Source organism: Chiloscyllium plagiosum, chromosome 7, assembly GCF_004010195.1.
Source record: "Chiloscyllium plagiosum isolate BGI_BamShark_2017 chromosome 7, ASM401019v2, whole genome shotgun sequence".
Classification (NCBI taxonomy): domain Eukaryota; kingdom Metazoa; phylum Chordata; class Chondrichthyes; order Orectolobiformes; family Hemiscylliidae; genus Chiloscyllium; species Chiloscyllium plagiosum.
Genome location: NC_057716.1, coordinates 68,911,168 through 68,933,229, shown reverse-complemented (window position 1 = coordinate 68,933,229; position 22,062 = coordinate 68,911,168). Strand labels below are relative to the sequence as shown.

The following is a 22,062-nucleotide window of genomic DNA, read 5'->3' as shown; positions in this document are numbered from 1 at the left end:
TTCCCTGGGGTGGGAGAGTCCAGAACTAGAGGGTATAGGTTTAGGGTGAGGGGAGAAAGATATAAAAGAGACTTAAGAGGCAACGTTTTCACACAGAGGAAGGTGTGTGTATGGAATGAGCTGCCGGGGAAATGGTGGAGGCTGGTACAATTACAACGTATAAAAGGCATCTGGATGGATATAAGTATAGGAAGGGTTTAGAGGGATATGGGCCAGGTGCTGGCAAATAGAAGTAGATTAGGTTGGAATATCTGGTTGGCATGGATGAGTTGGACTGAAGGGTCTGTTTCCGTACTGTACATCTCTATGACTGTGTGGATTCCCTCCTGTATACCACTGTGCCACCATTTGTGCTGGGTTCTGTTGGTGAGACAGGACACATCTAGATATGGAGATGGTGGTGTCTGGGACATTGTCTTTAAGGTACGATTCCATGGGTGTGACTATGTCAGGCTGTTGCTTGACTGGTCTGTGAGATAGCTCGCTCAATTTTGGCCCTAACCCCCAGATGTTCGTGAGGAGGACTTTGCAGCATTGTCAGGGCTGTTACTACTGTTTCCTTTTCCAGTGCCTGGATCAAGTGATTATCTCTTTGAAACTGTGTAGTGATTAGTGCAACTGAATGGCTTGCTAGACCATTTCAGAGGGCAATTGAGTGCGAACCCCATTGCTGTGGGTCTGGAGTCACATGTAGGCCAGACAAGGCGAACATGGAAAATTTCCTTTCCTGAAGGACATTAGTGAACCAGATGGGTTTTTCCAACAATTGACAATGATTTCATGGTCATCAGTAGATTGTTAACTCCATATTTTTTTAAATAAATTCAAATTACACTATCTGCCATGGTAGGATTTGTCTCTGAATACCCATAACATTATCTGGGTCTCTGGATTAATGGTCTAGCAATAATACCACCAGGCCATTGCTTTCCCAATGGGAAAGCTCTTTTCCCCAGTGGAGGGGAGTTCAAAACAGGAGGGTATATATTTAAGGTGAGAGGAGAAAGACTTAAAAAGGGACCTCAGGGGCAACTTTTTCACATTGTGTGGTGCATATATAGAATGAACTGCCAGAGGCAGGTACAGTTACAAAATTTAAAACACATTTGGACAGGTACATGAATAGAAAATATTTAGAGGGATAAGGGACAAATATGGGCAACTAGAATGAGTTTAATTGGGGAAACTTGGTCAGCATGGATGAGTTGGACCGAAGGATCTATGTCTGTGTTGTATGAATCTATTACTCTATGACTCTCACATTCAACAATTACGTTATTATGTTACATTGCACGTTAGGGAGAGAATAGTGCAGATAAGTTTCATTTTCCAACAAAATGTCACCCATGTCACTTATGTTCCCTCAGCAGCTTTTTTTTTGTTTCACTTCCACAACATGTAATGTGAAGGCCAATCTTGTCTGGCAGTGTTTGAGCTGGTGGACAGCTGGGATTTAATATGATGCTCATGGTACAAAACCCTGAAAGTCCTGTTTTTTTGCTGTTGTCAATGGGTCTGCCAAAATAATTTACATTGTATATTGGTAAATCTATTGTGGTGGGGAGAATTCCTGATAGGTAATGGAAGATATTTTTGTTGTGGTCCCTGTTCCCTAATACACCTGTGTGTGCAAACTTTTAAACCCATGAAATTAGAGTAGGCTTATTCAGTTTTTAAATTTTAATTAACTACTGCTGTGATCAGTTAAATCTTTAACACAATTGTGTCTATGGGCGGACAACCCATTCCCAAACTCAACTTTCATAGCCTGATGTCCATGACTGTAAAAGATCCAACTCTCTCAGTGACATATGACCTGCCATATTGTATCATGGAAGATGTTCATTCAAAACTTCTTTCTGGAATCAGAATAATTTAAGCAGAATCTTGAATGCTGGGGAGGATATTTCCAGAAAGTGAATGCTTGTTGGTTGCTGCTCCAGATTTGTCTGGAAAAACAAGATAGGCAAAGTAAACCACATATTTGACATTAAGTGCACCGAGTATTTAGAATACAGCAGAGTAAGTATAGCACTGATAAGAAATGGCACTCTCACTGCCCATTACACTTTCAAACATTACATCAGTGGATCAAATGTATTTCTAGAATCCATTTGTGCAGAGTAGAATACAAAATGTTGTTTACAGTTCTGGTGTCCAATGAAAAGGACTTTGAAGAACTAGAGGAAGTACAATAAAAATTTTGGAATAATATCAAAAAAAAGAAATATTAAAACACTCAGAAAGAAATGAACAGATTTTGAGTTTTTACTTTACAAAGTCAAAGACTTTCACCTTGCTGTTTGGAAGGATTTTGAATCATTGACTGCAAAGGAATGATAATATTGTTCCAAGTTATTATTGTGTGTGCCTTGGAGGAGAAATACCGGCAGTGTTCATTTTGTGTCTGCTGCTCTTGTCCTTGGAGGTGTTAGAAGTCACAAATTTGGAAGGTGCTAGAAGAGGAGCCTTGATGAGTAACTGCAATGTGTCTTGTGGATTATAAAGTTAAAAATCAAACAACACCAGGTTATTGTCCAACAGGTTTATTTGGAAGCACTAGCTTTTGGAGCGCTGCTCCTTCATCGGGTGATTGTAACAATCACCTGATCACAATTACCTGATGAAGGAGCAGCACTCCAAAAGTTAGTGCTTCCAAATAAACCTGTTGAACCATAATCTGGTGTTGTGTGATTTTTACCTTTGTACACCCCAATCCAACACCGGTGTCTCCAAATTGTGGATTATATACAGCTTTGCCACTCTGCAACAGTGGTTAAAGAAATGAATTGAAGGTGGTGAATGTGGTGTTAATCAGCAGGGCTGCATTGTCCTGGATAGTTCTATGTTTTTTGAGTATTATTGGAGCTGCACTCATTTAGGCCAATAAAATGTATTCCATCACATTTTTGGTTTTGGCTTGTTAGATGGCAAATAGGATGGCAAATTCCTGAAGAAGGGCTTATGCCCGAAACGTCGATTCTCCTGTTCCCTGGATGCTGCCTGACCTGCTGCGCTTTTCCAGCAACACATTTTCAGCTCTGATCTCCAGCATCTGCAGACCTCACTTTCTCCTCAAATAGGAGGTGAGTAATTACCGTAGAATTCATGTCATATGCTCTGTGCTTGTAGCCACAATCTTAGTGTGGCTGGTTCAATTCAGTGTCTGCTGAGTGGCAAACCTTAGAATTTTAATAGTGAGATAATACCATTGAATATCAAGAGGTAATGGTTAGATCCTCCCTGCTTGGATATGGTTATTGTCTGGCATTTCTGTGAATGTTGGTGTGCAAATATTAAATGTCATTCATCAATGCAAACCTATAAGTTGCCCAGAATTGGCTTTAATAGACATAGACTACATCAATAACTGAGAAGTCACAATGGTGCAGAACATTGTTCAAACATCAGTGAACATCTCACTCCTGTTCTCATCATGAATGGAAGATCACTGAAGAAACCACTGAAGATGGTTTGGCTTATGATGCTAACATGAGCAACTCCTAGAGTAATGCCACATAGCTGTGAGTGACCATATCTGGAATATTGTGCACATTTTGGTTCCCTTATCTGAGGAAGGATGTTCTTGCTACACAGGAGTGCAATGAAGCTTTATCAGAATGATTCCTGATTTGGTGGGATTGACATATGTGAAGGGGATGAATCAAATTAAGATTTTATTCTCCAGAATTCAGAAGAATGAGATGGGATCTCCTAGAAACCTATCATATTCTAAGAGGACTAGACAGGGTAAATTCTGGAAGGACTTCCCTGATGGTGGGGAAGTTCAGAAATAGGAGTCACATTCTAAGGATATAGGGTAAACCATTTAGGATTGACTTGAGGAGAAATTTCTTTATCCAGAGAGTGGTGAACTTGTGGAATTTGCTATCATAGAAGGCAGCCAAGGCAGTCATACATTGTATGATTTCAAGAAGGATTTGGATATAACACTTGCGGCTAAAGGGGTCAAAGGATCTGGGGGAAAAGCAAGAACAAGCTATTAAGTTGGATTATTAGCCAGGATCATAATGCATGGTAGACCAGAATCGAAGGGCCAGATGTCCCACTTCTGCTCCTATTTTCTGTGTTTCTATGTTTCTAATACTATTGTCGAATGTTGTTAGAACCCATAGACTTTGCAGTATCAATGCCTTCAGCCCTTCTTTGATATCACATGGAATAAATTGAATTGTTTGAAGGCTGGATAGCTTGATGCTGGGACCTCAGAAAGAGGCTGAGATGCATCATTTACACACACTTTTGGTTGAAGATGCTTGTGACTCCTTCAGCCCTGTCTTTTTAACTTATACATCGTCTCCTCCATCATTGAGGATGTAGAAATCTGCTGTTAGCTATAGAATTGTCAACGACTACATACAACTGGATGTAGCAAGATTTCAGAGTTTAAATATGATCCATTTGGTCTGGGATCACTTACCTCTATCACTTGCTGTTTATGTTGCTTAGTAGCATGTAGTACTGTGGTATAGATTCACCAGGTTGACACCTCACTTTCAGGTAAACCTGGTGCTGCTCCCAGCATGCTTTATTGAACCAGGGTTGATCGTCTGACTCATTGATAAAGGTAACTTGGAGGAATCCTGAAATTATAAAAACATACAGTACAGAAGAGGCCCTTTGCCCATCAAGTTTGTAACATCAAAAACATACTACAACCTACACTAGTCCTATTTCCCACAGCCTTGGATGTTACAATACTTCAAATGCTCATCCATGTACTTTTTAAAGGTTGTGAGGTTTATAGAAAGAACTTCAGCACAAGCTCTTGATTATTAGTCCAGTGACTTACCATTATGCCACAACCTCCCCATTGAGGAATATAGTTGGTGATAGCTTTGAAGTCACCATTACTGAGACTAACATTTTTGTTATAGTCCATACCTACTAATGAAAATCCTACAAGTTGCCATGATGGGATATACTGGATCATGCAGTTGTTGATTGCGGTTGCATGTAACTCATAGGCTACTGATGGCTCACAGTGCCTCATGTGTGTGCAGCCCTGAGTTGATGGATCTGTTTGAAATCTATCCTGTTCAGATCTATTGATAATGCTGTATATGATGCAGAATATACTCAATGTGAAGACAGTATTTCACCTCCACAAAGACTGTGTGGTGGCCATTCCTACCAATACTGTCATGGACAGATACATTTGCTATAGGGAGATTAGTGAGATGAGGTCAAGTCTGTTTTTACTCTCACCACTTGCTGCAGGTCCATCAAGCATCTACGTCCTTTAGCTCAGTCAGCAGTGGTGTGATTGAGTCACTCTTGGTGATGGACATTACGTCCGCTATTAAGAGTACATTTAAGTCCTTGAACTTTCAGTGCATCCTCTAAGTGGGGCCATGACAATTCATAACCGCTGGGTCCACTTGAGGACTCCAAAGGCAACTCCTTCCTCTCTGTATGCCACTGTGCTGCCACAACTGGTACATCCTGCCAGTGCCTGCATTAATGCTGGATGGTTGGTCCTTCCAGTTTCTTTCTGTCTTTAATATTTTAAAGAGGTTTGATTCTTCTGAGTAGCTTTAAGAGTCAACCATGTTGCTGTGGATCTGGAGTCACCAGGAGACCAGAGGAGATGAGGATGGCAAATTTTCCTTCTCTAAGCATATTAGAGAACCAGATAGGTTTTCATGCCAATTCCATTAACCTAGCTTTTAATTTCAGATATTTTATTAATTATATTTGTTTTTCACCATCTGCTATAGTGGAATTGGAAATGATGCAGAATTAGCTCATTCATTGGGATACTAGTCTTGTGGCATTATCAGCAGGCTACTTCCTCCCTATGTGACTATGTGACTCCAGATCCACAGAAGTATGGTTAACTCTTAACTACACTCTGCTTTAATTAACCTAACAGACTTTAGTGCACATGCCCTAAAAAGCCACTTATTCCAAGACCAATTAAAGATGGGCAACAAATGCTGATGTTGCAGCATACCCCTAAATAATAACATTTTGAAACTGCCCCTTTCAGTTTACTTTGCATAGTAGTTGATCTCGAACCAGCCTCTATCCTTAAGATGCCCATCATAATGTTTTGTCTGTTTTAGTTCCTTTATAGTATAATAAATTAAACATTTTCACTTAATTTGTAGAAAAAAAAATTCTAAACATTAAACTGACTATAGTCTCAAATGTCTAATTGTGTAAGCAAACTCACCGTTTCTTTGCCTCAGCTGTGATTTTTTAAAAAGTGTTTATTATTTTTAAAGTGCCTTTCACATGAACTTTATTAATGTAATGAAATTGGGATTGACGGGGTCATATAGAAGGATATATTCATGGCACTCAGTGCCCATCCAAACTAGAACTTCTTTTTTAACTAAACTAAAAGAAGCTTTAGATTGTTTGACTCACCTTTCACATCAGTCTGGATGTCATGATGAACTAAAGCATGGCAAAACTATTCGGATGCTGCCTGAACTGCTGTGCTCTTCCAACACCACTAATCCAAAAACTATTTATGTGGTCATGGATTGACAAAACAGAGCATCCTCTGACCTATTGTGATCAAGATCACGCTTTCATATAATCACCAGCGCAATTGTTACTTGTGTGAAAGGAAACACTATTTCAAACCTCCAAAAGCCAGAGGATATTAAACAATACTAGTGGTGCTGAGACTCTCTGCAGGACTTCCACACTGACGCATATGATTTGACACCACAGGGCAGTACAGTCTAGGGTTGTCACATCTTGATTAACTCCCTACAGGTTTTTAAATTTATACTGCGTTTTCTGATCACACCATAAGAATCAATCAGTAGAACCACAGCATGACTGAAATTCTACTTTGTACAGCTATGATAAAAAGTTAACGTAGCAGGCCCAAGCCACAAAGATTGCTTCCATTACTAATAATAGTTCCAAACACGTCCTTAATCCCTATGTTTTTGCTCTGACATTTCTCATATGCAATGCTCACTGCAGTGTCACATGGTTTCCCTGTACTGGTTATATCACTTTGCTGATGAAACATAAACTGCTAAAACTGGCTTCTACAGCTGAATCTAAAAACATCATTTTAAAATAAAAAACAGATGTGTGTTCATCAGATTTATTGTAGTTTCTAGTCTGTTGACCATTCCATAGCAATGCCAACAATGAACGCACAAGAAACTTTAATCGCAGCATGAGATTCTTGGCTCAGAAAAATTGCTAAAGATTTATATGTATGGTTTGATAACAATGAAAGACACAAGCAAAGATGACTATATTCTGAAGTATGGTCTTTATAAAAGATAGGTCACTGGTGGCAGATCATTTACTTCTCTTCATACTCCAGATGTTTTTGTTCTTATATGCTTGTGGCTTGACTTTCAGGATTAAATATATTTAATTTTCTTTAATTGTTATGCATGCAGTGAGGAAAAAAATTAAATATCTCAAGTGAGGTAAGGAAAAAGGCTAAATTTCTTTTGAACTGAAGAGAGGTATGTGGTATGCTGTCATGGTTGAAATGCTGGTGATGGACAATCTGACAGTGTTACTGCCATGCTGGTACCTGAATAGAGTTTATTTATTGTTTATGGAGCTGAATCGGAAACCTTTCTGCCCCAGTGTGTGTAATTCTCCACGGAGTCAATAGTCCCTGTGAGGGGTTCTGAAGCGGCTCAATATTCCATTTATTTTATTCATAAAGAAATTCTAAGCTTGAAAAGATGAAGTAATTGACTTACAGGAATGACAGTTAAACCCACTAAATTTAATCTTATCCTCTCAAGTACAACAGATCACGCTTACAAATTATCACCTTGCACCAGACAGGCCTGCACTCTTCACCTAATCCAGATGGAAATGAGGGTCTCTGTTATTGTATTATCTGACTTTGCCATCAGCATTAATCCGGCTTAACTCACTTAATGATGCCACTTGTGGCGCTCTGAAGGAAGGAGAGAAGTCTATAAACTAGTTCTATTAAAATGCAAATCTGCCCCACAGAGAAAATAAGTGACACAAAAGTAAGAGAATTTGACCATATACAGTACTGCATCAGCCTCATGCCGCACTAAACTGATACCAGTATAATAAGTGAACCTGCAATTATTATTCTAGCCACAGATTTCAACTGAAATGGAGCCAGTCTAGCACAGAATGTCAAACCGCTTCAACAAACCAGCGTGTTTAATTCCTGTAGAGATTTATAGTTTTTTGTTGTCAGGAAATGAGCAAACAGTTATCAGTGTGAAAGCAGAGTTATCTTGAATCTCCATGCTAGGCCATTTTACTGATACTATTTGTACTATATACCACAGGAAATGAATTTTTTTTCATATTCCTCTTTCAAAGCCTTACATCATCTTAAAATCCTCTCACAACAGATTATTCCATTTTGTTGACAGTAAAAAACAACTCAGTGTGCTAAACAAACTACCTCCATTCAACGGATGATCAAAATGCAATATGTATCACTGAGTTTATTACATTTATACAGATTTCTATTGCTATTCTCAGATATCTTTTAAAAAAAGTGCATTATTCTCAATTTTTAAAATGCAATGAAACCATGAAGTCAGAAGAATACATGGGAAAATATTATTTTGGAGAAAAAGCAACATTTATAGAAGCAAGTGGAGTTGTTTTTGAAATAACTGTACTGTAAAAATTAACAAGTTACTATATTTGTTATATTTTGGCAAAATTTGCATAGAATATTATGCATTACAACTGAATGCATATTAATTTTAATGATGTTATTTTACAAAGCCTAATTAACCATTGAGAACTGGTTTCTGTTACACTAAATCTTTGTTATCTGGCATTCTCAAGGAATAAGTAGTGCTGGTTAATCTAAAATACTGGTGAACAGGGAGTTACATTATTTCAGACATGAAACAAGGTCCTGTCTTTGACGGGTTGAGGGAAGAGGGGCAACAGCTTGGACAGTCAAAGGTCCCAGGATAGCAGGGCATTTCTGTAAAAGCTCCACAAATGAAGATTAAGCTGACACCAGAATGGTATTCAGACTGGATTTAAAAACAAATCCTGCCCTTATTTTCACTGCCAGTCACTTCAAGCAGTACATCTTTATTCAAGCACAATAACCATAATTGATAATTTCAATGTAAAGTCTAAGAACACCTTCTGCAGGTTTACAGATATTACTGTTATTATTAACTGTTTTTAAAGGATGCAGCATTTGAAAACGAAGATGAGTGGCTTCTAAAAAGGTGTGAGCTATCAGAAATTCTGGTTACGTAAGAATTCCCAGTTGGTAGAGTGCTAGATAACACAAAGTTTACTGTATTGTGAAATTGGCTCTCTTTGTATATTACAGCTCATTACCATGTTAACTGCAGTTCCATGATAATCCATATGCTTTATAATTGAACTGTGTACTGCTGTAAAATTTTGTTAAAGGAATATGAAACTACATAGAAATATAATGCAACTTACAACCGGTATTATAAATTATTGATGTTTATTTTTAATAATCCAATTTTTGATTAATATTGCAATCTTAATTTATCCTTTCTAATTTGTCCAAACAAAAATCAGTATCCAACATATGAGAAGCTATTCAGCCCATTCAGCCTCCAATGACATTCAATGAGATCATTATTAATTTTTGGCAGAACGCCATATATTCACCTTTAACCCATAACCCTTGAGATCTTTGCTTTATGAGATTGTCTCTCATCTTCAGATTTAAAAGTAACAACTGATCTAGCATCCATTGTTGTTTGTGAAAGATAGTTCCAAACATCTACACTCTTTTTGCACAGAAATTCTCAGGCAATGTCGCCTTGTTCTAGAATCACCAATGAATGGACCTAGTTTATCGACATCCATTCTGTCATTCCCTGTTAATATCTTGAAGATTTTGATCAGATAACCCCTTACCTTTCTGAATTGTAGAGAAAACAGGCCTAATTTGTATAAAAGAAACAAAAGAACTGTGGATGCTGGAAATCAGAAACGAAACAGAAATTACTGTAAGATCTGACAGGTCTGACAGCGTCTGTGGAGAAAAATCAGAGTTCAGTGAGCTTTCTTCAGAACTGATGGTAGTCGGGAAAAAGTTGCATTTCATGCAGAAGATAGGGTGTGGGTGGGGTTAAGGAGTACTGTATATGATAGGTGGAGATAGAGCCCAAAGAGAGAGAAGAACAGTTAGACAGACAAAGAAGTTGATCATGGTCAGTTTAGGAGAATGAATGGCTGCTAATGGGGGCTATTAATGGGTAGTGTGCAATAGCAGACCATGTGATAACAATGTGGTGGTTGGTGTAAGGACATGGGACAAGGTGCCTCAAGCCCTATAATTGTTGATCTCAATAGTGAGTCAGGAAGGCTGTAGAGTTCCCAAGCAGAATATGAAGCACTATTCTTCCAGCTTTCCCTGAACTGAGACAGGAATGTTGACCAGGGAACAAGATAATCTCTTTTGCAGCTCTATCTCACCCATCTTTTACTGCTTACCCCCTCCTCTCACTCCATCTTCTGCACAAAAAACATTTTTTTCAAAACTACCATCAGTTCTGAAGAAAGGTCACTCAACCCAAAATGTTAAGTCTGATATCCCTCCACAGATGCTGCCAGACCTGTTGAGATTTTCCAGCCATTTCTGTCTTTGTTCCTAATTTGTATAATTTCTCTTCATAGCAATACCTGAAGTCCAAGTCATTCTTGCAAACATATGCTTAGGGGGAGGTGATGGCCTGGTGTGATTATTGCTGGACTGTTAATCCAGAGATTCAGCTAAGGTTCTGGGAACTCAGGTTTGAATCTCATCATGGCACATGGTAGAATTTGAATTCAATACAAAAAATGTAATCAACAGTTTAATGATGACCATGGATCCTTTGTTGATTGTCAGGAAAAATCTATTTAGTTCACTAATGTCCTTTAGGGAAGGAAAGTGCCATCCTTACTTGGTCTGAGCTACATGTGATTCCGACACACCGCAATATGGATGATGCTTAACTGCCCTCTGGGCAATTAATGATGGGCAATAAATGCTGGGTTAGCCACTGATGCCCTTGCCCTGTGAAGAAATTAAAAAAGAAATTGTACTTCCTCTGAAGCCTTCCTAAGGTATGGTACCCAGATTTGCTTGCAGTACTCCAAGTAGGATCTAAGCGGGGTTTTGTATAATGGCAGCATAATTTCTGCATTTGTATACTCTAGTTCTCTAGATATAAAGGCCAGCATTCCATTTGCTTTCTTGATTATTTTCAGCACTTAAAAGTTATTTAAAGGTTTATGCACCTGAACACCCATGTCTCTTTGGACATCCGTTGTATTTAATTTCATACCATCTAGAAACTTCAACAGTATAAAAGAAAGCAAAAGCTCAAATTTCATTTTTCTGGTAGATTTTTGATAAATTTGAGAAACATTGCAATCTTCAAAAATATTGCAGCTGCTGGAACAAAGTATATATTTATTTAGATTTACATTTGCCAATTAAATGTTGAAAATATTTTGTTCTACAAGTTGCTGGAAGAGTGAAATGGAAAAAGAATGTCTATCCATTTGGATGACTTTGGTAACTTAGTGACAATGTCAAGAAGTAATGGTGTTTCTAATCAATCACATTGAAGGACAGTGACATTAACATTACAAGCACACAGAGGAAGTGTAAAGTAGACTGGATGTATTCAATGTCAAATCAGGCATAGAAGAAGATACAGAGGGAAAGAAAGATTGGAGTGAAAGGGAAGACAAGAAGTAAATAAACCTTTTGTTTGTTCTGATCGTTAAAAAAAGAGTTTGATCAGGGCATTTGGTCCATCGAGTCAGCTCCAGCAATCAATAAGGTCATGGTTAATCTGACTGTAACCTTAACTCCACTTTCCTGTCTGTCCTTCGTAACTTTTGGCTGTCTTATCAATCAAAATTCTTTTTAATTCAGCCTTGAATATATTCAAAGACTTAATCTCTTCTGCCACGTGGGGAAGTGAATTCCAAAGATGAGTTACTTTAGTAATTAATAAAGAGAAAGAAAAAACAATCATCCTCATCTCTGTCTTAAATGGGAAAGTCCTAATTACTAAATAATGCTCCCTAGTTCTAGACTTCTCCTTGAGAAGAAACGCTCCCTGAATATCCAACCTGCCAAACTTCCTCAGAATTGCTTGTTTCAGCAGAAACATCTTTTATCCTTCTACACTTCAGTGAGTATAGGCCTAACCTGCTCTACGTTTCCTCATCCCATATGCAAACTAGTGAGCCTTCTCTGAACTGTTTCCAATGTAACTATTTACCTCCTTAGATTAGGAGACCAAAACTGTACTCAGCACTCTGGGTTTCACTAATGCTTTGTTCAACTATGGCTTCTTCATTCATCCCACTTGTAAGAGACCAATGTTACATTTTACTTCTTAATTATTTACTACACCTGTATAGCAAAATGTGGTGATTCATATATGAAGAAATCCAGATTTCCTCTACTGCAGCATTCTGCAATTTTTTTTCTATATAAATAATATTCTGTTTTTCTATTCTCACTGCCATAGAGAATAGCCATACTTTTTCCCACATTATGCTCCATCTGCCATTTTTTGTCCCCTAATTTAACCTATATATATGCCTGTGCAACCTCCTTTTATCCTACTCACGCTTGCTTTCCTACCTATATTTGTATCAGCAAAAAAATTGATAATACACTGTGTCCTTTCATCCAAGAAATTAATACTGATCCTAACTATAAAGGCTTTAGCTCTGATCCTTGCTGCAATCCACTTATTGTAGTTTGTCAACCTGAAAATGACCAATTCATCCCAACTTTTTTTTCCCCGTTAGTTAATGGAATATCATGCTAATACATCACTCCCAACATCATTAGCTCCTGTGTTGTAACATTACTATTTCTCACCTTATCAAATTATTTTTTGGAATCCAAATACAGTACACCTATGGGCTCCCCTTTATCCACTGTTCTTGTTATTTCTTCAAATAACTCTATTAAATTTGTAATACATGATTTCCCTATGATAAAATTATTATAAAGTTGCCTGATTGCACGATGATTTTCTAAATATCTTCGTATAAGCTCCTCAATAATGGATTCTAGCATTTTCAGAATGATAGATGTTAGCATAACATGTCTAATACCTTGCTTTCCGATACTCATTTTATTGAACACCTGTATTACATATCATGTTTTCCTATATATTGGAACCTTTCCAGAGTGGAGGAAATTTTTAAAGATTACAATAAGTGCATCCACTTTCTCTGCAGCCACTTCCTTTAAGACCTCAGGATGCAAGCTGTCAGTTCTAGAGAACATGTCGGGATTTAGTCTCCTTAACTTTCCTAGTACATTTTCTGTAGTGCTTAAGTTCTTCCCATCTTCTTGACTATTTTATCACAAACGTTTACTTTGATTGGTGCTATATATTCACTCATTTTCTTATGGTTCTGTGTTCATTAAAATAAAGAGCTTTAAGTCTAACTTTTTACCATTTTTCCCTCCACTGACCTTATTCGCTGGTGTGCTTTAATATTTGTACACTTTGTCCCTTCTTATTTCACTCTGGCTCTCTGCATCATGGTGTCATGGTTAGAGTGATTAACTCCCTGCAGTCCCTGTTCTCATCCACACAAACTGCAAGAAACTCAAAACCATTAGACAATTGCAATTCCTCCATTGCTCTTTTGCATTTCTATACCTCCCTAATGCATCGTCACACATTCCTCTCCCAACCTACAGGTCAAATCTAAAGTACCTAGCTTAAGGGGTGGGACTGGATTTTGGAACAAAGTGTCCTAGTAACTTTCTCCATCCTTAATGCATCACAAAGTTCAAAGCTTGGGACTTCAGTTTTATCAACTTATTTGAGTTGCAAGTCCTTACTACAGATGAAGTTCCCACAGATGCAATTGAAGCACTTTACCTGCCCTGCCATTTTTATTCTGTTTAATTTAACTTTTTATGTTTCAACTTTAGAAACGTAACTCAAATAGCGTAACTAGTTAGGCTATAAATTTAATGTGAGATGTATACCGCCTCAGTATTAGTACAAATTGTTACCTACATTTAAAAGGGTTATATCTTAGAAACTCATCAAATTATCATATCCAGGCTGCCTAATTAATACATTGAAGACTCACCAGTCCTGAGTCTGAAAAAAAATCAAAATCATCACCTCCTTCCTTCACTGCACTAAATTCTCAAATTTATACATCATCCTGTTTTGCGCTGTTACATTCTTTATGAAAACAAAATGTGTAAACTCTTACAGAGATCCAATTACTCACAGTCAAATTGCAATTGCAAAGTCAGCTTCTTACTAGTGATTAACACCCTTTCAGTTTCAGTTCAACGTACCTGATAAAGGGCTTTTGCCCAAAACATCGATTTTCCTGCTCCCAGGTTGCTGTCTGACCTGCTGTGCTTTTCCAGCACCATACTCTCGACCCATTCAGTTTCAGTTGATTGATAAGTAACAGCCACAAGCAAGTTGTTTCTGCAACTAAAAACTGTGGATGCTGTAAATCAGAAACAAACTCAAAAGTTGCTAGAAAAGGCCAGCAGGTCTGGCAGTACCTGTGAAGAAAAATTTGAGTTAATGTTTCAGGTCCGGTGACCCGGTTCTGAGGAAGGGTCACCATACTCAAAACATTAGCTCTGACGTCTCTTCACAGATACTGCTAGACCTGCTGAACTTTTCCAGGAACTTCTATTTTTGTTTCTGCAACAAGTCACTTTAACCTGCTTTCAGTTCTGCATCAGAGTTTGACTGCTAATCAAAATTATAAATGTTAGAAACTTACCAGGGAAATTCCCTTTTGCATTCTTCTCTTGTGGGTGGAGAACAAGTTGAACTATGAACAATGTAAGTCTTATTGAAATCGCAGGCAGCAACTTCTCAAGTAGCATGTTTTACTGCACATCTGCCCTTGCCATTTTCAAATAATAATATTTGAGAACTATTATAAATATATTTGTACTTTTACACTTTACAAAGGTTTGCAATGTTTGTATTAAAGAAATTTGGAAAAATCGTAATTACATTGAATGTTCTATACAAAAATATTGAGCCTGATTTTCCACGGAGTGGCAATCTCATGACTTTTGCCAGTCTGCTCTTTTTTTAATGAAATGAAAGAGCTCCTCATTTCTAATTGGAGATTCCAATCAGAGCTCCTTCAGAAATGTGGAATCATACTTCCATTTTGACAGGTCCTTGTAGAATGCAACAGTCAGGGGAAGGCAAACCATGCCCCATTTTTAAAGCAGTTGGTTGTTTAATGATCCAGGTCTTGATAAAGAATAACTACATGATTTAAGTATGAAGTTAGGGTGCTGGATGAGCTGGGTGGTTAAGGAAAGGTAGTGGACCATATAAGCAATGCTAGGTGGGTACAGCTAGGGTGCAAGGACAGTCAAGTGACAAGTCCATGGTGGATCAGTGGTTAGCACTGCTGCCTCACAGCACCAGGGTCCCAGCTTCAATTCCATCCTTGGGCGACTATCTGTGTGGAGTTTGCACATTCTCGTCGAGTCTGCATGGGTTTCCTCTGAGTACTCTGGTTTCCTCCCACAGTCCAAAGATGTGCAGGTCAGGTGAATTGGCCTTGCTAAATTGCCCATTGTGTTAGCTGCATTAGCCAGAGGGAAATGGGTCTGGGTAGCTTGCTCTTTGGAGGGTTGGTATGGATTTGTTGGGCCGAAGCACCTGTTTCCACACTGTAGGGAATCTAATCTAATCTAAAAATTGGTAGGAGGTAGGCTGCTAGGTGGGAAAGTACCATATGCACAAGGTGCCAGGTAAATTGGGTGCCAGTGCACAAGGAGACCAGATACATGATGGAGTGTTAAAAGTAGCTTGAAATGGGTGGGAGATATCTTGAGTGGCAGAATTTGGTGGTGGGTGGGTGATGTCTGTTCTCTGTGATGAAATGGGGATGTGGGATGTGGGAAGAGTACATTAGAAAGCAGACATATCAGATTTGGCATATGGGAAGGGGAATTAGGTCTGATGGTGGTGGTGGAAGTGTTGTCAGGTCTGGCAGTGGGGGTTGGGGTTTGGTTTGAATTGGTGGATGGGAGGTCAGCTCTGGTTAGGGGGCAGGTGGGTTGGTTTTTTGGCGGGGTCAGAGGTGGGAGTTGCATATCAGTTTGGTGAGGAATGTTGGGTCGCAGGCATAGGGAGGTCACGTCAGATTGCTGACAGGGTGTGTCAAGCATTGGGAGAGACAGTGTGCTGGGTCAGGTTCTGTGGGCTGAAAGGGGTCTGGGAAAGTGTAGATTGGATGCGTGAGATAAATTGGTGATCACCTGAAGAGTTGCTCAGGTGTTATACTAGGTATCTAAAAGTCTAATCTTTCCCAGGTACCAATTTACCTAACCACAGCAGAATTCTCCAAATTTTCTGATACATTCAGAGAGTTTCAAATGTAGGAGAATTGCCCATGGAATACTAAATTTCCTGGACAATTCCCTCGGAGTCTGCTACAATGGGGAGTCTTTTCCTAACTGTAACATGGACTGCAGTGCTTCAAAAAAGCAGCTCACCACCACCTTCTCAAGAGCAACAAGGGGTGGACAATAAATGTTGGCCAACTAGCGACATCCACATCTCGCAAAAGAATTTTTTTAAAATGTCAACAGGGTCCCATGGACAAAAGCCTATCTATTGTCAGAAACGATTATCTGACCATCGGAAAATCTGGGCCATAGTTGTTATGCTACAATGGAACCATCACATAGCTATATTAAACAGTGTACTGGTCTTCCAAAAGTACCCAACAAAGCAGACACAAGTAAGCCAAGGAATCATGTGTGTCAACATCCTGCCCTCAATACATCTATCGATACTTTCATTTTCATCCCCACGACAATGAAGTGCAAACTTGCATACTGTTCCTGAAATCGTGTTAAAGTCCAATGGAACACATTCAATCAAAATAAATAAATGAGGACAGGCATCTTCAGGTCTGGAAGTTATAATTTTCACTTGAAACTAATGTACCTACTGCTAAGAAATATCAGCCCACCTGGGAAGCTTAAAGAGGAGTCTGTATAAAAACTAAAGAAATATATGTATCCTGTTGCAGTTAATAATGCTGTTGTAAGACTATGTAAGAGGATAGTAAGACTATAATAATACACACATGTAATCCGTTCTTTTAATTATTTGGAGGTTTGAAAACAATCCATGTGTTTCATCCAGTACCATTCTGCAAAGCTAAGGATTGGTTCTGTGATCTTTGATTTGAATAACCTTATTGAAGCAGTAATGCCTATTTCTTTCTCTATGCAGATTGTAAAAGAAACAGATTTTGTGGCTTTTAGATTTTTTAATTGGATAGATTGGAAGTTTTGGATGAATTGTAGGTATAATGAAATGCTAATACAGTGTATTTTGTCATTTGATCTCTGAAATTAGAATAACAATTACAGTATAAATTTGTATAATGAGAATAATCACTGCATGGTGGACAAGGTTTGATGATTATTAAACTCAGAACTTGGCAGCAAAAGCAAATATAAGAGAAATGTGCAAAGAGCTATGTAAATGAATCAATGGTTAATTTTAAGTTGTGTTCTATGTTATCAAATAATGAAAAATGTTAGGGCTGGGAGAGGGGAAGGAAGCTCAGAGAGAAGTTTAACCAAGTGAACAAAAAATATGCAAAGTTCTGAAATCAAATAGTACCCAACATGGAGGGGTGCCTTTATTCTCAATGCTAGGCTGCAGGGTGAAAGTTAGAAAAAAATTACACAGACACTGCTTCTATAATGTCATGGTAAATTCTTCCTTATAGCTGTTTACCATCTTTGAAAGTCAATGATCGAGAAAAGCTTGGCACATTGCCACTAACATCCTACATTTGGCCCTGCTTCATTCGTCACATCTTTCTGCAGCTGCTCTCCTTTTATCAGTCTAAGAATTGCATGTCATACACACATAGACATAGAAGTTTTTCTACACAATGTGCAAAATAAAAGTTTGCCATCAATACAAAAATATTGTTCAGCTGAAGACAGCCAAATAATTTTGCCATTCACCCTGGCACTGCTTCAGATGAGAATGAGAGACTGGTAACTGTGAGCCAGCACACTGTGATTATCCTTCTAAATTTTGCTCTTACCCCAGCAACATATGAACTGCACACAAAAAAAGTGTTGTTTATCACCTTTGGGATAAGGCAACCACTTCAGCAATCACAATTGACAGGAGCTGGCTTACAGACACTGGTCTCAAAGATTTCAACCAATAAAAAAACTAAGATAAAATTGATTTTGGACCTTGTTTTGAATTATTTCTAAATGAATAGAAGAAAACATAAAGCGTTTTGAACAGTTTTTAAAAAGATACAGAACAAAGTTGTGGACTTAGCTTTAGTCTGTTTTTAATGTAACGACCACTCACTGAATATAGCAGCACCTGACAATGTTATAGCTAATGGGGCCTGGAAATAGCAGTTAAGGGAACAGGCTGTTGTTAACAGCCTCTAAATCTTTATGTAGTTGACAAATTAAGTGAATGCAAGTTGCATATTCTCAGCATTCCTACAAACTGCTAGTTCATATAATTGCCACATGTTTTAAAGATCAAGAAAAATGTGCCCTGTTTTCAATGACCATGAGCAGAGTCAGTATAATAGTCCAGATATATGCATGCTGAATGATTAACAAAACCTTCATAATAATCCCAAAGACATGATAATAAACTAAGTTTTTAATGTGGTGAATTTATTGTTCTCATTTTTTAAATAAAGCAGGCGACAAACCTGGTGGCAACATGATTACATAGGCAAACATGCATTGAATATAATGTTAAGTACTGAGGTCAATGCTCCAGGATTCATACCAGAACAAATTATATCACATGCCATAGATATTTATGTAAAGTGACCTACTGTCTGCACTGTGCGCTTTGGACATTTCCTATAGTTGTATGCATGCCTAATTAATGCTATTATATAGGATGAATACAATGACTTGCAATTTGCATTTTGAAAAGAACAGAACTCCATGCTGAAATAGGTTTACTGTTTTTTTCCATACCAGCTAATAGTGTTTTCAGGGCAGCGACCCATGTGTCGGCAAGATGATAAATCTGGTTGTGATTTGGCATTGTATGAGAGTTACTGAAACATAGCTTTTTGTGGCAACTGCCAGTTAAAGTGCGAGTCTGACCACAAGCTACCAAATGGCATTCATTAGCCTTTTGTTGCAGAAGCACTCTCTTTGTGACCAAACCTGTCAGGCTATACTCCAAGTTACAATATGCTCTTCAGAATGGAGGATTTGTTATTGAATCTCATGCTGTTCAGTGTGAAACCTTGTAATCACTCAAATTGCCAATGGTGAAGAAAAAAATTGTCAATTAAGTAGGCATGTGATGTGATCACAGTTTTTGAAAAATATCAAAACTTAAAAACATAAGTAAGAGATTGATGTATTAAAATGAACAGAAGTTGAAAGCTGAACAAATTAAAATTCCTGTTTTTGTGTGATAAATCTGGTACAATTGAATATTCCGTCTGTGATAAATACTAGACATTTAGTAAATTCCATTTAATACATGTTATCCCATACATGAGAAAGTCTGAATAATTCAACAGCAACATGGATTGCAATTTATCCATATATTTTGTTAAGCAAATTTATAATCAGTTTGTTGTCTTAACGAAAGTTGTTGCCATACAAAAGTACATTGGCTGAGATAGGCTTTCATTCAAGAGCATTTTCTTACAATTTGTATGTGAGCATAATTTATTTGAAGAACTGATTACTAGATTGTCAGGTTTGTGTGGATAATTACTGTAATGCAAGCTCACATTTCCAATCTTAATTGAAATAAGATTACAAAAATAAATATGTTAACTATTTATTTCTAAATAATTTCCTTTGTCATCCCATCATTTTGATCTAAGTCTTTTTATAGGAAGGTGCAGATGTTAATTTTCTACATTTTCAACATCCCTTAGAATTTTCCATTAACATAAGTCAGAGAAGGTTGAATAAACCAAAATAGAATGCAACAAGTTAGGTAGATGTTAAGACTCTTAATGAGTATCACATTCTAAATGTGTCTACAATCTTCACCTACATTCTGGTTTCAGAAATACCTAAGTTTTACAAAATATTCTAGAATATTTAATGGACTCCTGGATGAAAGAAAACAATAACTATATATTAATAAATTACTAAAACAATACTGAATATTAATAAAAGACAAATTTGCAACAATGGCAAACAAAACATTAATGGAATTAACATTCTACATTCTAAGGCATGACATTCTCAGTAGTTCAGTAACACCATAATGACTTCAGTTTTGTGCTAGTAATAGTGGGAAAGCTGTTAGAATCTGCAGACATTAAGCCACTGGAGCTGACAGAAAACTTGTGACTCTAGAAATGCACAGAAACTAAAAACAGAGTCAGAAGTTGCTGTCAATGATTTAAAATTCCTCTAAAGAATATGCTCTAAAGTATGACCAGAATGCAATAACTAAGTCTTTTATGGTATCAGTCTTGCTTTAGAAATCTTTGTCAGAAGTAGATATTTTTAAGTAAAGTGCAACTGGGTTTTAATGGTCTACTAACAACATAATTACTGATAAACATATTTGTTGGCTTTATAAAAATAATATTCTGTGCTGTATGATTCGGATTCTATGAATTTTATATTTGTTATTTCAAGTTTTTTCCACTTTTGAAATCTGCATATTTCTAACATACTACTTTCTAAGTTTATTTCTACTGTTTTAACTTTGTGTTTCAATCCATAGTCATAGTCATTTGTTTCACTATCTGACAACTTAAATTAAAAAAAAACGTGCTTTTGGTTTCCACTTTTGCTGTCTGTGAGAATGCCCAAATCTGGTTCACTGTTACCTTGTTTACTGCCATTGTCTGCACATTACCTTGAACCTGGGCCAACTTTACCATTGGGAAAGGGAGGTCTGGGAAGAGAGATCGTTACATTTTTGTGGGCAGGCTTTTGTTGAGGTTAATAGTGAACAGCATTGTTTTAACACTCTGAGTAACTTTGAGCATTTTTGATCAGATGAAAACAAATAATAAAGAAATGTTTGCCTCCAATTATTTGACTCTAGTTTGTTTTTGCAATAATATTGGATGTAATCATTTTGAAATGATCATTAATATTTCAGTTAGAGAAAGGTGAGTGAAGACATTATTGACTAATTGACTCACAGAGTCATAGAGATGTACAGCATGGAAGCAGACTCTTCGTTCCAACTTGTCCATGCCGACCAGATATCCCAACCTAATCTAGTCCTATTTGCCAGTACTTGGCCCATACCCCTCTAAACCCTTCCTATTATGTATCCATCCAGATGCCTTATAAATGTTTTAATTTTACCTGCCGACCCACTTCCTCTGGCAGCTCATTCCATATGTACACCACCCTTCGCTTGAAACAATTGCCCCTAAAGTCCCCTTTTAAACCTTTCTCCTCTCACCCAAACCTATGCCTTCTAGTTTTAGAATTCCCCAAATCAGGGAAAAGACCTTATCTATTCACCCTATCCATGCCCCTCATGACTTTATAAATCTTTATAAGGTCGCCCCTCACCCTCAGATGCTCCAGGGAAAACAGTCCCAGCCTGTTCAGCCTCTCCCTATAGTTGAAACCCTCCAACTCTGGCAATACCCTTGTAAACTTTTTCTGAACCCTTTCAATGTTTCACAACATCCTTCCAATAGGAGGTACACCAGAATTGCAAGCAATATTCCAAAAGTGACCTAACTAATGTCCTGTACAGACGCAACATGACCTCCCAACTCCTGTACTCAATACTCTGACCAATAAAGGCAAGCATACCAAACGCCTTCTTCATTATCCTAGTTACCTGAGACTCCACTTTCAAGGAACTATGAACCTACACTCCAAGGTCTCTTTGTTCAGCAACACTCCTCACGAATTTTTCATTAATTGTATTAGTCGCTGTCCACTACACCTCCAACTTTGGTGTCATTTGCAAACCTGCTAAATATACTTCCTATTCACATCTAAATTGTTTATATAAATGATGAAAAGCAGTGGACTCAGCATTGATTCTTGCGGAACACTACTTGTCACAGGCCTCCTTT

General features: G+C 37.7%; 1 long non-coding RNA gene across 1 annotated transcript in view; it reads right to left on the bottom strand.

Annotated features, from left to right (window-relative positions):
• Window positions 1–1,822: 1,822 nt before the first annotated feature.
• The window catches only part of LOC122552031, a 35,888-nt gene continuing 15,648 nt past the window's right edge, over window positions 1,823–22,062 (bottom strand). The window contains exons 2-3 of the long non-coding RNA XR_006312271.1: window positions 4,442–4,604; window positions 1,823–1,949 (exon numbers count right to left, since the gene is read on the bottom strand). This is a non-coding gene — a long non-coding RNA (uncharacterized LOC122552031). The remainder of the gene's footprint in view (window positions 1,950–4,441; window positions 4,605–22,062) is intronic.